This window comes from Sarcophilus harrisii, chromosome 2 (genome assembly GCF_902635505.1).
Source record: "Sarcophilus harrisii chromosome 2, mSarHar1.11, whole genome shotgun sequence".
Classification (NCBI taxonomy): Eukaryota; Metazoa; Chordata; class Mammalia; order Dasyuromorphia; family Dasyuridae; genus Sarcophilus; species Sarcophilus harrisii.
Window position 1 is genome coordinate 208,039,457 of NC_045427.1, and position 15,270 is coordinate 208,054,726.

The 15,270-nt window shown below is 36.7% G+C and overlaps 1 pseudogene; it reads left to right on the forward strand.

Moving 5' to 3' along the window:
- Positions 1-334: 334 nt before the first annotated feature.
- LOC105749047 lies at positions 335-1,556 on the forward strand (annotated as a pseudogene).
- Positions 1,557-15,270: the final 13,714 nt, after the last annotated feature.

Sequence of the window (15,270 nt, forward strand, 5' to 3'; positions counted from 1 at the left end):
AGTTCCCATATGTGTATATAGAGAATATGCACATATGTATAGAAAGATAACATAAACATATGCATGAATATCTGCTAAATGTTTGGAGAACAAAAAAGCCATTAGCATCTGAGGGGAACAGGGAGGGTTTCACACAGAAGGTGACACTTGAGCAGACTTTATAAGATAATAATAACTCTAAGACGCCAAGATGAAGAAACGGATTCCAGGGATGGGGACAGTGATTTGCCAGTTATTGTTTAATAATTGGATCTCCACCAGGAGGTTAAATGAATAGAGATAATGGTTCTGATTGACCTGTTCATGCCAAGGGTTTAATTTTGAATTCTCCTAGATGCTTCAGCCAAAGAAGACATTACTCACACTATTTATTTCCCAGAACTCTTATAAAATGACCAAGCACAAATACCAGAGAGGAAGGAATTTGAGAGCCAGAGTCCAGATATTATTCAAAAAAGGAAAAGCTAGTCACTGTGATTTAATTCCATCTCTTTTTTTTTTTCCTTCCTCTCCTTCTTCTACTTCTTTATTGTCAATCCTACCTCCACCTGAAAGGATGATAGATGCTGCTTCCACAGATACAGGTTGTGGCCAGAGTTAACCAACATTAGCCTGGAGCATCACATTCTCCAGCATAAAAAATGCAATGAAATTCCTTAAAAAAAAGATGGTATGGCCTTTGTCTTGGTGTTGCCAGAGCAATATTACACAGAATCTAAGGATGTCGACAGACTGTCTATTTCCATCCTGTATCTACTTCCAGGAACTCAGCCTGATCAGACAGCAGGTTGACAAGCTTGAAAATGAATTCTACAAGCTCCAGGAAGCACTGAAGTTCTCTCAGATCCCTACCTCATAGTGTTCCTCTTGCCAGAATTAGCATAAAACATGTTGCTTAAGGGCTCAATTCCAAAGGACTTTGCTCAAGCTCAAACCAGATATCCATATTCCCACATGTGATATTGCAGCCTGTTTCTCTCCTTCCTGCTTTCCTCCTCCTCCTTCTCGTCCCCCTCTTCCTCTATCCTTTCCACCACTTTCACCACCTCTGCCTCTTCCACTCTACTCAACACCTTTATTGCTCAAAAAAGCCCATCATATCAAAACATTTCAGGCTGTACCATTAAAATAAGATTTTCCCATGCATATAACTGTTAAAGATCTGCTCAATCTAAAGTTAAAGAATACACAGGGTTCTTTCTACTGATAGAAGTAAGATTCTACCTTCAGTGAAGAAAAGAAAGCCCCTGGTTACAGTTTCTGATCTTCAGAGTTTCTCCCTGAAACTTCAGTGCAAATATATCAATTCATGTCACAAATGTGATAGTTATCCAGCAAAGGCCAAATGGATTTGAGAGACTTGTTAGAAAAGTTAACATAGTTTGAAGCCCAGGAGAAACCCCTCTCATCAATAAAGAAAATATGGAACCTGGAACAGGATTCACCCTGATAATAACCAAGACCTTGAAGCAGAAGTTCCATCTGATTCATCTAAGTTTCATCTGATTCATCCATCCTGAGCTCCATTACTTTCTCCAAACAGCTTTGATGAGTGAAATTAATGTCAATGATGGATCATGTTTGAAAATAAAATATTCAATAGTTGTGCCAAGATATCATTTTTAAAGATTTCAGAGATCAATTCACTCATTATGTGCTTACACAACAACAACAACAAAAAAGTATAGCTCTAAATATTGTCCATTTTTTTCATTTAGCAAATATGTCCAAATAGGATATTTGTTTGGTTTTTTGTCTTTGGTTATCTGGATGATCAAGCTTAATTAAATATCTATCATATCCTTTCTCTAATTTATCATGATGGGATATTTTGAGTGACTGACTTAGATCCCATTCTTTTTTTGATTTGAACTCGTTCCTCCTGACTTCAGGGCTGGTGCTCTACTCACTGCACCACCTAGCTGCCCCTTAGATCCCATTCCTTAAGAATTTGTAATTTCTACATTTGTTCCCCCAAAAAATAAATAGTTAATTGAGGTTGCAACCCTATCTATCTTTATCTAAAAAAATAAGAGATAGAAGTTTAATGACCTTAAAAGGTAGAACACATTTGTTTCACTATCTTATATAGTCATTTTTAGCTCACCATCATGACTTAACAGCCACTTATTTTTTATATTCCATATTCAAGAAATCAAAGGCAACTTTCATGGACAGCACCAATAAGTACCTGCTTCTACTCTATCTCCTCCCTAGGGCTGCATGAGCTCTAAAGCAGGCTTTGAGCATAAGGCTCCCTCTCCTATACTTCTAGCCATAGAGCAGTGGGAGCTGTCATTAAACACAAAACCAGGTCTGGGACTGTTCAAGAAACATATCTGCTATTATAAGAATGAAGACAGCAGTCAATGGATCAATAAGGACAGCGGGGGTAGAAAGTACAAGGTTATAAGAAGTCAGTAAGCTTTCTCTCTTTCTAAGAAAAGCTATAATATGAGACAAATATAGGCTCCTTGGAAAGTTCCTAAGCCAAAAATCTAGTTTAGGAGTTTCCTAAAATATGTAGTTATGTTCAAACCTTAGTCTAAGTACAATGGCCCTAGAAAATCCCAATCTGAGCTCCAAGACTTTCTATTCAACTAGGCTCTCTCTTAGGCAATCACATTTTTGAGGCATGCAAGCAGGTGTCTTAACATTCACAGTGGATAAATACAGAAGTAACACACGCCAAAAATGAAATGCATCATAAAAAAATCCTGTTGATTGTCATATCAAGGAATAAGAGAATATAAGAGGAAATAGTTTATTCCTTATTACAGAATAGTATTTTGCAAAGCATAAAGTGAAGTTTATGATAGCTCTACTATGTACTGTGCTCATTTTACAAATAACTTGATAATTCACAAAGGATGAATACTGCCATACCTCTTTGGTTACCAAACAATTGAAAAAGTTCTATGATAAGTATTCAGAGGGAAGGTTCTATAGGTATCTGATAACGATATAGGTGTATGCAAATACATATATTTGCAAAGTTGCTACCACCATCATTTCAGTATTAAGAAATATTACATGCTCTCTAGGTTTACTGTTTCACTTTTATTAGGCTCTTATCAAAGGTTGCTTTATATTTTTCATAATTCTGTAAACCTAGGGCTCCTTAAAATTAATGCATACTGTAAGCTTTATTATTAAGATTGAGCAATAATAAAATCTGGTCAACAATTCTATGGCCACTTAGCTATTTTTTAATAATAAAAAATGGATCTCTGAAAAAAATGTGTGCTTATATTCTTTTAAATTTAATTTACATTAACATTTCATCAACTCTGTACAATCCACAAAATAATAAACCAATTCTAATTTTTGTAGTGAGGCTGATTCTGAGGTATAAATTCTCACAATGAAAATTTAACAATTGGTTAAGGAGTTGAGTTGGCTCCAACACATTCCTGCATGGGGACAGCCGATGCAAAGGCAAGAAACAGAAAATGGAATGTTGTAACACTGAGTTTAAATGTAGAGTGAGCAGAGAAGAATATTGTATAATAAGATTGGAAAAAAACATTTAGTACTGATTTTGAGCTGCCATATCACATGCATATTGAGCTTTGACGCACTAAAAACCCCAGGCCTTTTTCTTTTCTTCAAATGAACTTCTACCTAACCATATTTCCTTTATCTTATGATGACAAAGTTGATTTTTTGAGTTATCATAGAATTTTACATTGATATCTACTGAGGTACACCTTTTGGTATCTTTTGGTAACTTTTTCAAAATATCTGTGACCTCATCAAAATAGGTATGCCCTTGAATGCTACAAATCAGAATCAATCTATGCCTCTTCATAAGGTAGAACTCTTATCTGTGTCCTTCTATAAATTTTCCATAAATGCTCCACTCAACATGGTATCAGATTTCTTCTGGTCTTTTTTTAAAACAACATAAGGATGGATATTGTATTATCCATCTATTACCCTTCGCTCTCTGTCTCTCTCTTTCTCTGTCTCTCTTTGTGTCTCTGTCTCTTTGTGTCTACCTCTCTGTCTCTGTCTCTCTCTGTGTGAATGTCTCTGTCTGTTTCTGTCTTTGTCTCTTTCTTTCTGTGTCTCTGCTCTCTCTCTCTCTCTCATTCTCTCTTTCTGTCTCTCTGCCTCTCATTCTCTCTGTCTCTCTGCCCCCCCCATTTCTCTCTCTCTCTCTCTCTCTCTCTCTCTCTCTCTCTCTCTCATTCTCTCTCTCTCTCTCCAATTTTGTTTTATTTTTAGGTCAAAATTCTCTTCCTCCCATATCCACTGAGAAAAAGAAGGAAAACAAAACATATTATAGATATGTATAGTCAAGCACAACAGATTCCCACATCAGCATACCCCACCCCCAATTCCAAAATTATAAGCCTCAGTCTGAATTCTGAGCCTATCACCTCTCTATCTGATGAATAGCCTGTTTCAATGTGACCTCATTCTCAATACATGATCAGACCAACCCTTTTTAATTCAGTCATCTCCTATATTCTCTCTCATTTACACCAACTTCTTAATATACACTTATTTAATTAAATAGATGAGGTATAAAAATGAGTACAAAGTGACAACTAGAAAATGTACTTAGCTCTCAATTTTTACTGAAAACAAAATTTTATTCTCAAAATATCTGCAGAAATATAATAACATTATATTACCAGCCCAGACAAAGTTTTGTGAAATTGAGTCACAAAAACTTTAGAGATTGTTTTGTAAATGCAATTCTTCATTCACAAAGCACTGTCTGCTGAGGAAAATGTAAAAAGGAAATCTGTGGGATTACAATGCATGATAATACAATCTATATATCACCTATGATAGCACAAGCCAAGAAGTTGTCTGATCTAATGCAATCCATGGATTCAATTTCATCCTATAAACATTTGTATTATTATCGTCTATGTGATACAGAGCACTGAAACTGGAATAAAGAAGAACTGAGTTCAAATCCTGCCTTAGACACTGATTAATTTGGGCAAATCACTTAGCTAACTCCAACCTCTACATAGTTCCTTATCTGTAAAATAAAACCTACCTCCCAGGGTTGTAAGAATAAAACTAGTTAATATTTGTAAAATTCTTTGAAAACCTTAAGATACATTGTAAAGGCTAGCTATTGTTATTTTTGTTACAGTTATTAAATAATAAGTACAAATACTTAATGACAATTATATTGCACTTTTTAAAAATTGATAAATGCCTGGATGTCAATGATCTGGAGTCAAAGGACTTGAGTCCAACTTCTGCCTTAGAGATACTATTATACTACTTGAGAGACTTTTATACTGTTTGTATGAACCATGATGAGTCAATTAATTTGAGCCTAAATATACTGACAAGCAAAATTAGGGGCTTGACTACATTGACCTCTAAAGTCTCTTCTACTTTTAAATTTGTGACTGAGACTAATAGCAATTCTATGAGGTACATATAATTTTCCCCACTTTACAGATAATGAAACTGAGATCCAGTCAAGTTTGAGGCAAGCACAGTTACTAATAGAACTGTCTGGAAGTAGATTTAAGGAAGTAAAATTTAAGAAGCAAAAGATTTTTAAACTTCTACTATAGGAATATGATAGAGAGTAAATTATCCACAAGCACACATCTGAGTCAAGACTTGAACCCAGATCTTGTTAATTCCAGTTCTATAACTCCAACCACTTTCTTAAATCACTTTCCTGACTTTATATCTCTAGCTAAAAATATGCTTATAATTTATCAGGATAATCATAACACGTACCCAAATAAGTGTGGTACAAGGTAGAATGAGAGAGGCAAAACAATACACAAAGTGCCTGCAGGAAAGCTTTAAAAAGGATGGTTTTCAGTTGTCAGGAAGGAGGTGGTTCCATGGAAGAGGTTACAACTGAGCTGAGCAGAAAAGGAAAAAGCTTTCAACAGGTAGAGACAATGAGAGAACATATTCTCAGTCAATATAAAGTAGTCAGTCAACTAAACAGGAAAGTTTGGAAGAGAAGATGTACTAGTCAAGAAAGACAATGGAAAAGTTCTTTGAAAATAGGACCAACTGGACCATGTCCACAGGCATCTAGGAAGGAAACAATAGACAAGGCTAAATTGAAGGTGAAAGGAGGAAAGCATGACAGATTGATTAAAGTACTAAAAGAGACAGGAAGGGATGAGATCAAGGATACAAGGAGAAGGATTAGTCCTGACAATGAGCTAGGCAATCTCATGCTCTTAAATTGGACCAAAGGAGAAAATAGTGAGTGCAAAGAGTTTTTTTGATTATAGAGAAGGAAAAAAAAAAAAAAAAAAAAAGAACTCACAGCCAGTGGGCCTGATTTTAAGAGCCAGGGATGTTTATGGGACAATTACAAGACTGGCCTCATTAGAATAGGGGATGCTTGTTAGAAAGTTACACAAATCTAATTTATATTTTAATATATTTAACATCTACTGGTCATCCTGCCATCTAGGGGAGGGGGTGGGGGGGTAAGAGGTGAAAAATTGGAACAAGAGGTTTGGCAATTGTTAATGCTGTAAAGTTACCCATGTAAATAAAAGGCTATTAAATAAAAAAAAAAAAAAAAGAAAGAAAGAAAGAAAGAAAGAAAGAAAGTTACACAAGATAAAACTGGAAAGGTTGGATGGGACCAGAATCAAGGCCTATGAAATAGAGGCAGAAGAGTTTGGACTGAATGGGATAGGAGGTATCCCATTGATAGTCTCTCCAACAGCAACAAAAACATAAACCAGAAAAAGCCTGAAGAAACTTAAAATCCCCTAACAGGGAAGCTGTGTAGCGGGGGAAGCTATTAGAGCAAAACTATTTACTTCAGGGACCCTGGACAGTATTCAATTCTATCTGAGGATCCAGAGGACCTGACCTAATTTTTGCCCTTTGTTTTGTGTATCTCTCCCCTCTATAAAGTTGACTGGTTTTGTTCTCTTGACATAATATTTCCTTATATTGGATTTTGGTATTCTGAATCTCTTAGAATCTGGTAAGAGGAATATTGGTGGTGAGGAGTATGTCAGAGGGATGGGAGAGAAGAGATACCAAGATTGCTACAAGGGCCTCTTTTCTTGGAAACCCAGTTAGGATTTTTCTGGTCATAGGGATTAATGTTCTCTCTGTCTGGATGATTTCCAAGCAAGGCAAATCACTGACTGCTTTTGTTCTCAAATAACAGAGGCATCTGCCTGGACACTATTCAATTATAGGTTCAACACGGAGCACTAGTCATACTCCCTCTATGACTCTCTGAGATTTCCAAAATGTAATTATTATTTGAGCAAGCCTGGTACAAGCAAATTAATTATAGATTTTTATGTATATGATATTTACATATTGGGTGTCCCAAAAATTTTAGTATAATTTTAATCATTAATAACATGTATATATATTGTATTTAACATATACTTTAACATATTTAACATGTATGGGACTACCTGTCATCCAGGGGAGGGGTGAAGAAGGAGGAGAAAAGTTGAAAAAGAAGTTTTTGCAAGTCAATACTGAAAAATTACCCATGCATATGTTTTGTATATAAAAAGCTATAATAAAAAAAATATTAAAAAAGAATTTTTTTGAATTAAGGAATCCTACTTGTAAGATGAGAGATCACTGAGACAGAAATAAAAATTAAAAGCATATAAAATATACAAAAAATAAATAATAACATATATAATATTGATATTTGTTGATTACTGTGATACAGCCTGATACAATGGATATTGTGTCAGGTTTGGAATCAAGAAGATAGACCCAAATCCTCTCATTTTAGTTAATGTGACCATGGGCAAGCCACTTAACATATATATGAATGTAGGCAAGTCCCTAGGATTTATTGTCATAGATAAATGCATTGTTATGGTAGGAGCAGTCTCTGCTAGTTTTTATTCCCCTAAAAGGCAGGAAAGCTGTCTCTTAGACTTGATTGGCTCAGGCTGGAGCTGTTGCTTCAGCCTTCCAGATGCCTAGGCCATAAAAATGCCAACATGGAAAAAACAAGAGCCCCTCAGACTTGGCAGATGTCCCATTGCTGTGAGAATCATCACATTCAATATACTGTGATGATCTCATTTGGGAGTAGGAAAAGGAAGGATAGGATGAGGTGCTCTACCTGAATAAGTGCCATACTATGTTGAGTGTCCTTTCTACACTGTGACAATGTAAACTTCTCTTTGTTATCTGTTGCACGGTTTACAAGTATCACACTTCCCTCCAATCATAAAGCTCTACAGAGACCCAAATCAAATCTAAAACAATTTGTGATGAAGAAGAAAGCTCCCCAAAGCAAAAATGCCCTCCGGTGCCCAAAGTCACACATCCTATGTCACTTTAAGGTGATTAAAGCTTATGCAAGTCAGTTTCTTTCTGTGGATCTCTTTTTCCTCTTCTGTGAAATAAGAGAGTTGAACGAGATCATTTCTAAGATCCATTCGAGTTCTGAATCCTTTGATCTTTATATCTTCAGCTTGCCCATTCATCTATTTTCTGCCCCTTCTCCTATATTAGGCTCCCTCCTCTCACTGACTCTGACCTCAAATTCTTTCCTACTGTGGTCTAAGTGATAGCTTAGAGTATAAATCCTAGTGAGACAGGTGGGGTGCATTTGAATAAGGATCAAAGTTTTAAGCTTAAGGAATGGGCTTAATGTTTTAGTCTAGTAGCATATCACTGGACTAGAAGTAAAAAGATACTTGAATTCAAATCCTGCTCTTGATATTTTCTATTTAATTAAAGACAAATCACTTAATTTCTTTGAATTATTTCAATTGTAATTTCATTTCCTTTCATTTGCAAAATGGTGCTAACAATAGAACCAACCTCTCAGGTTTGTTGTGAGGAATGATTGAGATAAGGGCAGTAAAGTACTTTAAAATCCAAAGTACTATATTAAAGTCAATTATTATTAGCAATATTACTATTAGGTGGTCCAGTGGAGAAAGTACTGGGCCTGGAATTAAGAAGACCTACCTAAATCAAATCTATCCTCAGATATATATACTTAGTGACTCTGGGCAAGTCACTGCCTCAGTTCTCTCATCTGTAAAATGAGATAATAATAATAATAGCACCTACCAGAATTATTGTGGATGAAATGAGGTAATAATTGCAGGCCTTAAAATGCTATAAAATGGCTGGCTATTGTGATTTTTAAATAGATTTTATTGATATCTTTTGTTTTTATATAATTTAATTTCCCTCATAATTTTCCCCCTCACCCTTTTGATATTGCTATTAATAACAATAGTTTCAAGGGTTTTTTGAAAGTTTGCATGACAGGTCAAGTCACAAGATTTGGGATAGAAATGACCTGAAAGACCAGATAGTATAACTCCTTCATTTTATAGATAAGAAAATGCAGTCTCTCCCCCCCTTCCCAGGGCCCACAAAATGACTTTTGATTCCTCAGAAGTCACCCTGGGACCCAACAGATTTCATCAATTTCCATTATTCTTCCTAACTGCCCTTTGTTTTGTGTGTATCTGCCCTCCATAAAACTGACTTCCTTTATTCTTTTGAGAGCTTCATGTTCCTTGTTTTGGACTTCTAGGTATTCTGATCCTCTTTAAGTATGTGTTAAGAAGTATATTGGTAAAGAGGACCGTGTTGGAGCAGTAGGAAAATTAGTTAACAGTTCAGTAGCAGGGCTAGGTTCTATGATTCCAGATATTCTTTCTATTTAAGTAACATCATTCCCATATTAAAGAAAGGAAATTAAATTTCAGAGAGGCTAAGAGAATTGTATGATTTCATATAGCTAACATCAGGGACAAGATTCAAAACCAAGTATTCTAAAACTAAAACCAATACTCATTCCACAATTTCAAATTTCTGCCAATAGGTTGGGGGAAGAGAAGGGGAAAGCATTGTGTAAATATTGTTGTTCAATTGTTTTTTCAGTCATTCCCAACACTATATGACCCAACGTGGGATTTTCTTGGCAAAGACACCATGGTGATTTGCCATTTCCTTCTCCAGCTCATTTTACACATGAGGAAACAGAGGCAAACAAGGTTAAGTGATCTGCCCAAGATCACACAGCTAGGAAATATCTAAGACCAAATTTGAATTCAGGAAGGTGAATTTTCTGATTCTAGGCTCAAAATTCTATCCACCTGTATACCTAGCTGTCCTATGTAAATATCAACTCACATAATTCATCTTCATATTAGGGAAAGAGACAAAAAGCTTTCTCCATGACCCTGAAATTATTGTTTATGAATAGACAGAATCTTGGTTTTAAAAGCTGATGGTGTTTCTGCTTTTTGCAGTTCACCTCCAGCTGCATAGCTCAAGAAACCTCTTCATTAAGGGTGAAAAAGAAAGCTCTCTCTCAGGTTCCAGGAAATGAATCTGCAGCTGTTGATGAATGGTGGCCAAAAGGTAGCCAAACGTTGGACATATCCTTAGAATAGCTTCCAGATTTGTCAGCAGCAGCAGGGAATTCCCTGCCCTTCAGAGGCCCAACAGGCTCTGGACCTCTGGGAAATCTGCCAGCCCTCTTATACCCAGTCAGGCACTTTCTGGGATAGTACGTGACCTGTTTCATTTGGATTCCAAAGTCAGCCAGTGTGCCCATGTACGACCAAGCATCCTGAAGACCTGGCATTTATGAATGTACTAAAATTAAAGCAAAACATTGTCTAGGGACAGAGGGCTCTGTTAACATTCCTCAATACTCCTTAAGGAGATATGGACTTGCTTAGTATATAGTATGCTAGACATATAACCAGGAAAATCCTAGTTCAAGTCGTGTCTCAGACAATTTAGTAACTAGCGGTGTGACTTTAAACAAATCAGGTAACCTCATTCAGCCCTCAGTTTCCTGAAAGGATAAAATGGGTATAATAATGCCTATAATATTTGCCTTTCAGGATTCTTATGAGGATTAACAGAAATAATATATGCAAAGAGCTTCGTAAACCTTAAAATGCTAGATAAATGTCAGTTTTTCTAATTATTTGAATGCTGTCCCATCTGCAGATTTAATGTGCTCTGAGGTCTCTGAAGACCTCTGTTCACAAATACAGATTCTTCTAAGAGTATCTCTCCCTCATCCTTGTGCACAAGTACTCTGAAGATAAAAGAAAACTCAGAACAAATAATAAATGATTTCTACCCACAATCATTTCTATAGTCAGTTGTTTCCTTTGGCATGAAGAATGAGAGGAAAGCTTCCTTGCATCTGTTCACAAAATTCAGCTGTTAATGGGTGGATTTATTAGTCCATTATTTTAGAAAAGAGAAATATGTTTTCATAACAGATCAAACATTTTAGAACTCCAGTGTTTCACAGTCTGTTTAGCTGTTGGGCACTGAATTTTTCACTATTATAAATGATAAAATTATAAACAACTTTGTACAAATAATTCTTTTTTGGCTTCTTAACTTCCCCTTTGGAGTATGTTTCCCAAGAAAATAATATAGTTCATTGTGGGTTTAGTAGGTTTGCTGAGAAGCAGTATGACCTAGTGAAAACCTCTGTTGGGTTTGGAAAGGGAAAGGTGATAGTTGTTTCTGCTACCTGTGCAACCTTGAAAAACCCATTTCTTTTTCATTTCATTTCTTTCTCAGTTTCCTATCTATAAAATCAGGAGAGTTAAGATGAATCATTATCTAGTAGAAAGAACATTGAACTTGAAATGAAAGAAAACATGCATTTATTATTATTTTATTAATAAATCTGTAAAATGGGGACATGCTGAAGAAGGAAATGGCAAGCCCCTGGCAAAGTATCTTTGCCAGAAATATCCTATGTAGAGTCAGACATGAGTGAACAACAACAATGTGCCAAGTACTTCACAAATATTATTTGATTTTATCCTCACAATCCTGGGAGATATTATTATCCCCATTTTACATCTGACAGAAACTGAGGCAGACTTTTTTTTAAAGTGATTTGCCCAGAGTTATATAACTAGTGAGTCTCTGTGCCATGATTTGAATTCATGTCTTCCTGACTGTCCAGTACTCTACCCACTGCACCATCTAACTGCCTCCTCTATTCAAATACTGGCTGTACTATATAATAACTGCATGATTTTGGAGAAATTATTTCCAATCTCTGTGCTTCAATTTCCTCTTCTATAAGATGAAGCAGTATTATAATAGAAAGAGCATTGAATCTGGAGTGAGAAAACTTGTATTCAGATACTGACTCTATTACTGATTAGCTGTGATTTGGGGCAAATCATTTTCCCACTCCCATTCTCAGCTTCTTTCTTTGTTAAATGAAGGGATTGGACTAGACCCCTACATCCCTTTCAGCTCTTGATCCTTTTTAAACTCAGAAAAGTCAATTCAGAGCAGCACCAGAAACACCACCTTTTTCTTCTTTTCATTTTGTTCAATGCCTTTTTAATTCTTCTGAATCAAAGCTATTCTATCTAGACCCAGAAAGCAGTTTGGAGCACAATAGACTTCAGGTTCCAAGCTCTGATGAAAGGATGCAGCAGAACTCCCCACTGGTGCTTGGCTTTGGACAGGTGTTAATTATTCCCCTTGGCAACATCTGTGTATTCAGCATGGGGTTTAAAAAAAAAAAAAAAAGCAATTTGCAGCTCAGCTTGTGGTGGACTGAGAAGCTGCTACTGACAGGGGCAGACAACTCCAGCCAACTGCCAAAGAGGATGATCCCGAAACACACTGTCTTCCCCAAAGGAGAAGATCCCAGCTCACAAGACTGGAGATCCATTTCTCAGGAAAGGGAAGGGGGAAGGGGAGGTTAAGTGTTTCAGATGAAAGCATCCTTCTTCCAGTCTGTGCTTAAGTCATTTCTAATGCCAGACACTCTCCAGAAGAATCGCAGGCAATAGTATACAACTCCAACAAGCAAGTGAGCTGAGTCTCCGACAATGCAGTTATGGAAACAGCCACCCCTGACTGAGCTATGCTGCCCTGTGGCAGGGACCCAACTGATTCCGTAATAGGCTGTGGGATCAGCAACATGTGATGTATATCAGGGTCTCCTTCTTGCTGCTAAAAGGCTTCCCACGAGAGCTGGCTTTGGCTAAAGTAGATTCTAATAGTAATCCCTTCAATTTACAATCCTGTTTGTAGTTTACAAAGCATTCTCACACCCATTCTGTCATTTGATTCTAAGTAAAGCCCTGTGAGGCAGCCCAAGAAAAACCAATCACTGTATTTTTTTAAACTTCTATAAGCATTATAAGTTTTACGAAGCACTTTTCCTTCCCTCTAAGAACCTTGAAAGGTAGGCAAGTATTATTATACCTATCTTGTAAATGAGGAAACTCAGGTTCAAAGACTTGATTTGCTAGAGCTACAACTGAGTCTTTTACTGAAAAATCCAAATGCACTTTCCTCTTCTGGCTACTTTGAAACAATCTGTCAACATCTATATAGCATTTTAAGGTTTACAAAGCTCTTTGCAAATATTATCTCTTTTGATCCTTACATATGCTCCTCTCTTTGGCATTTAAAGCTCTTCATAACCTGACTCTTTCCTCTCTCATCTTCATATTCTTTGTTCTCCTCCATGCACATCAGCCACAGTGGCCTAACTTGCTATTCTTTGACCAGGATACTCCATTATTCGTTCTGTCTATACCTTTGCCCTGGCTAATCCCAAGTCTAGAACATTCTGCCCCTCACCTCCTTCTATTAAGTTTCCTGGCTCTCGTAAAGGCTCAATTTTAAGCCTACCTCCTCCTGTAGGAAGACTTTTTCCAAGTTACTAATGACTACCCTTTCAAATTACTTCAACTGTTCTGTATATATCTGGTATAGACATCTTTCCATGTTAATTCCCATTAAAATAGATGCGCCTTGAAAGTAGGGAGTGTTTTTTTGCCTTTCTGTGTGTGTGTAGAAACATCCATGGCAAAAAAAAAAAAAAAAAAAAAAGCAGAGTTTACTAAATACTTTTTGACTTTAATTTCCCTGGCATTATTTTCATAGCTCTGTGTCACTTCTTCTTCCTCAGTTATTTGCCCATTTTCATCTTCTGCATACATTTTAAAAAATCTAAAGATGGCAATTTGCCCATATCAGATTCCTTTAATAAATCCTTTTTTTTCCCTTTCTGTCAAAATTACTTGCCTTATTCATCAGCAAAAACTATATCCCAAGCAAAATATTTCCAAAAGGTCCAGACTGTGCCTATACAAATGGCTGATCATTAAGACAAGGCAGAAGTTGGGGGGAAACAGCAGGTAAAAGGAGGAAGGCAGGCCTTAGTCAAGGAAGAATATAATAATGGATTCAGGAATAGTGGCTTGGAACTGGACAAATGGATGAGTGTTGCAAGCTTGAGGACAACTGAAAAAGAAACATTCCCCTCCAGTTCTGAGAACTGACCAAAACTCAGTTACTCTGCACTAGACTGTACCTGAAAAGGTCTCTGGGGTCTACTATCCCTTTTGAGGCAATCCCCTTATGGAAATTCAGCCTGTGGGCACACACTTATTCTTTGTCTGTACTCTGAAAAATCAACTCTTCCAAAGGCTAAAGTAACACATCCAGCATTTCCTTCCAAGGTACACAATCCCAAAGAACAGAGCACAGATGACTTCAACAGGGAAAAAAAGATGTGAAAAGAAAGTGATGAATCTGAACCAATGAACTTCATCTAAAAAACAGATCTGTACAGAAGATGAAATTCTAAAAAAAAAAAGATGAAACCAAGAGTAAGCAACTGAGGTGGGAATACAGAGATATGGTGTGGCCATTTCAGTGTAATGTTAGGAACACTAAAGTTTAGAGTGAACTGAGCCTGTGACAAAAGTCAAGGACAAATTAAAAGGACAGTTTTTCTCCATGTTGGCAGCAAGGGAATAAAGAAAGGTTAGGACTTGCCCTAAAAGGATTTTCTCAGTCCCCATTCTGCTTGACTACTCTTAATCACTACCTTCTTCTTGGTAGTCTCCTTGTTAAGTTTTTAGGATAACACTCTCTCCTGGAGGGACACCACTCTCCTGCCTCTCAGATCTCCATCTGTCCTCTGATCCTCCATAATATACCCTTAACCAAGGGTGTCCCACCAGTTCTATCCTAGACCCTCCTCTTCTCCCTCTATACTCCTTCTCTTGGTGTTGTCAGTAGCTCCCATGATTTAATTACTATTTCTTTGCTGATGATTCATTCTCAAATCTCCCTGTCCTGCCCCAAATCTCTACTGATCTCCAATCTCACATTCCAACTGCTTTTCAATCACTGGATTGTTCAGTGGTCATCTTAAATCCAACATATCCAAAAAGCAATTATCATTATCTGTCATTTCACATCAACTTTTACTCTAAACTCCTTGCAACCTTTGCTTTTCTATTACTGCAGAAGGCAACACTA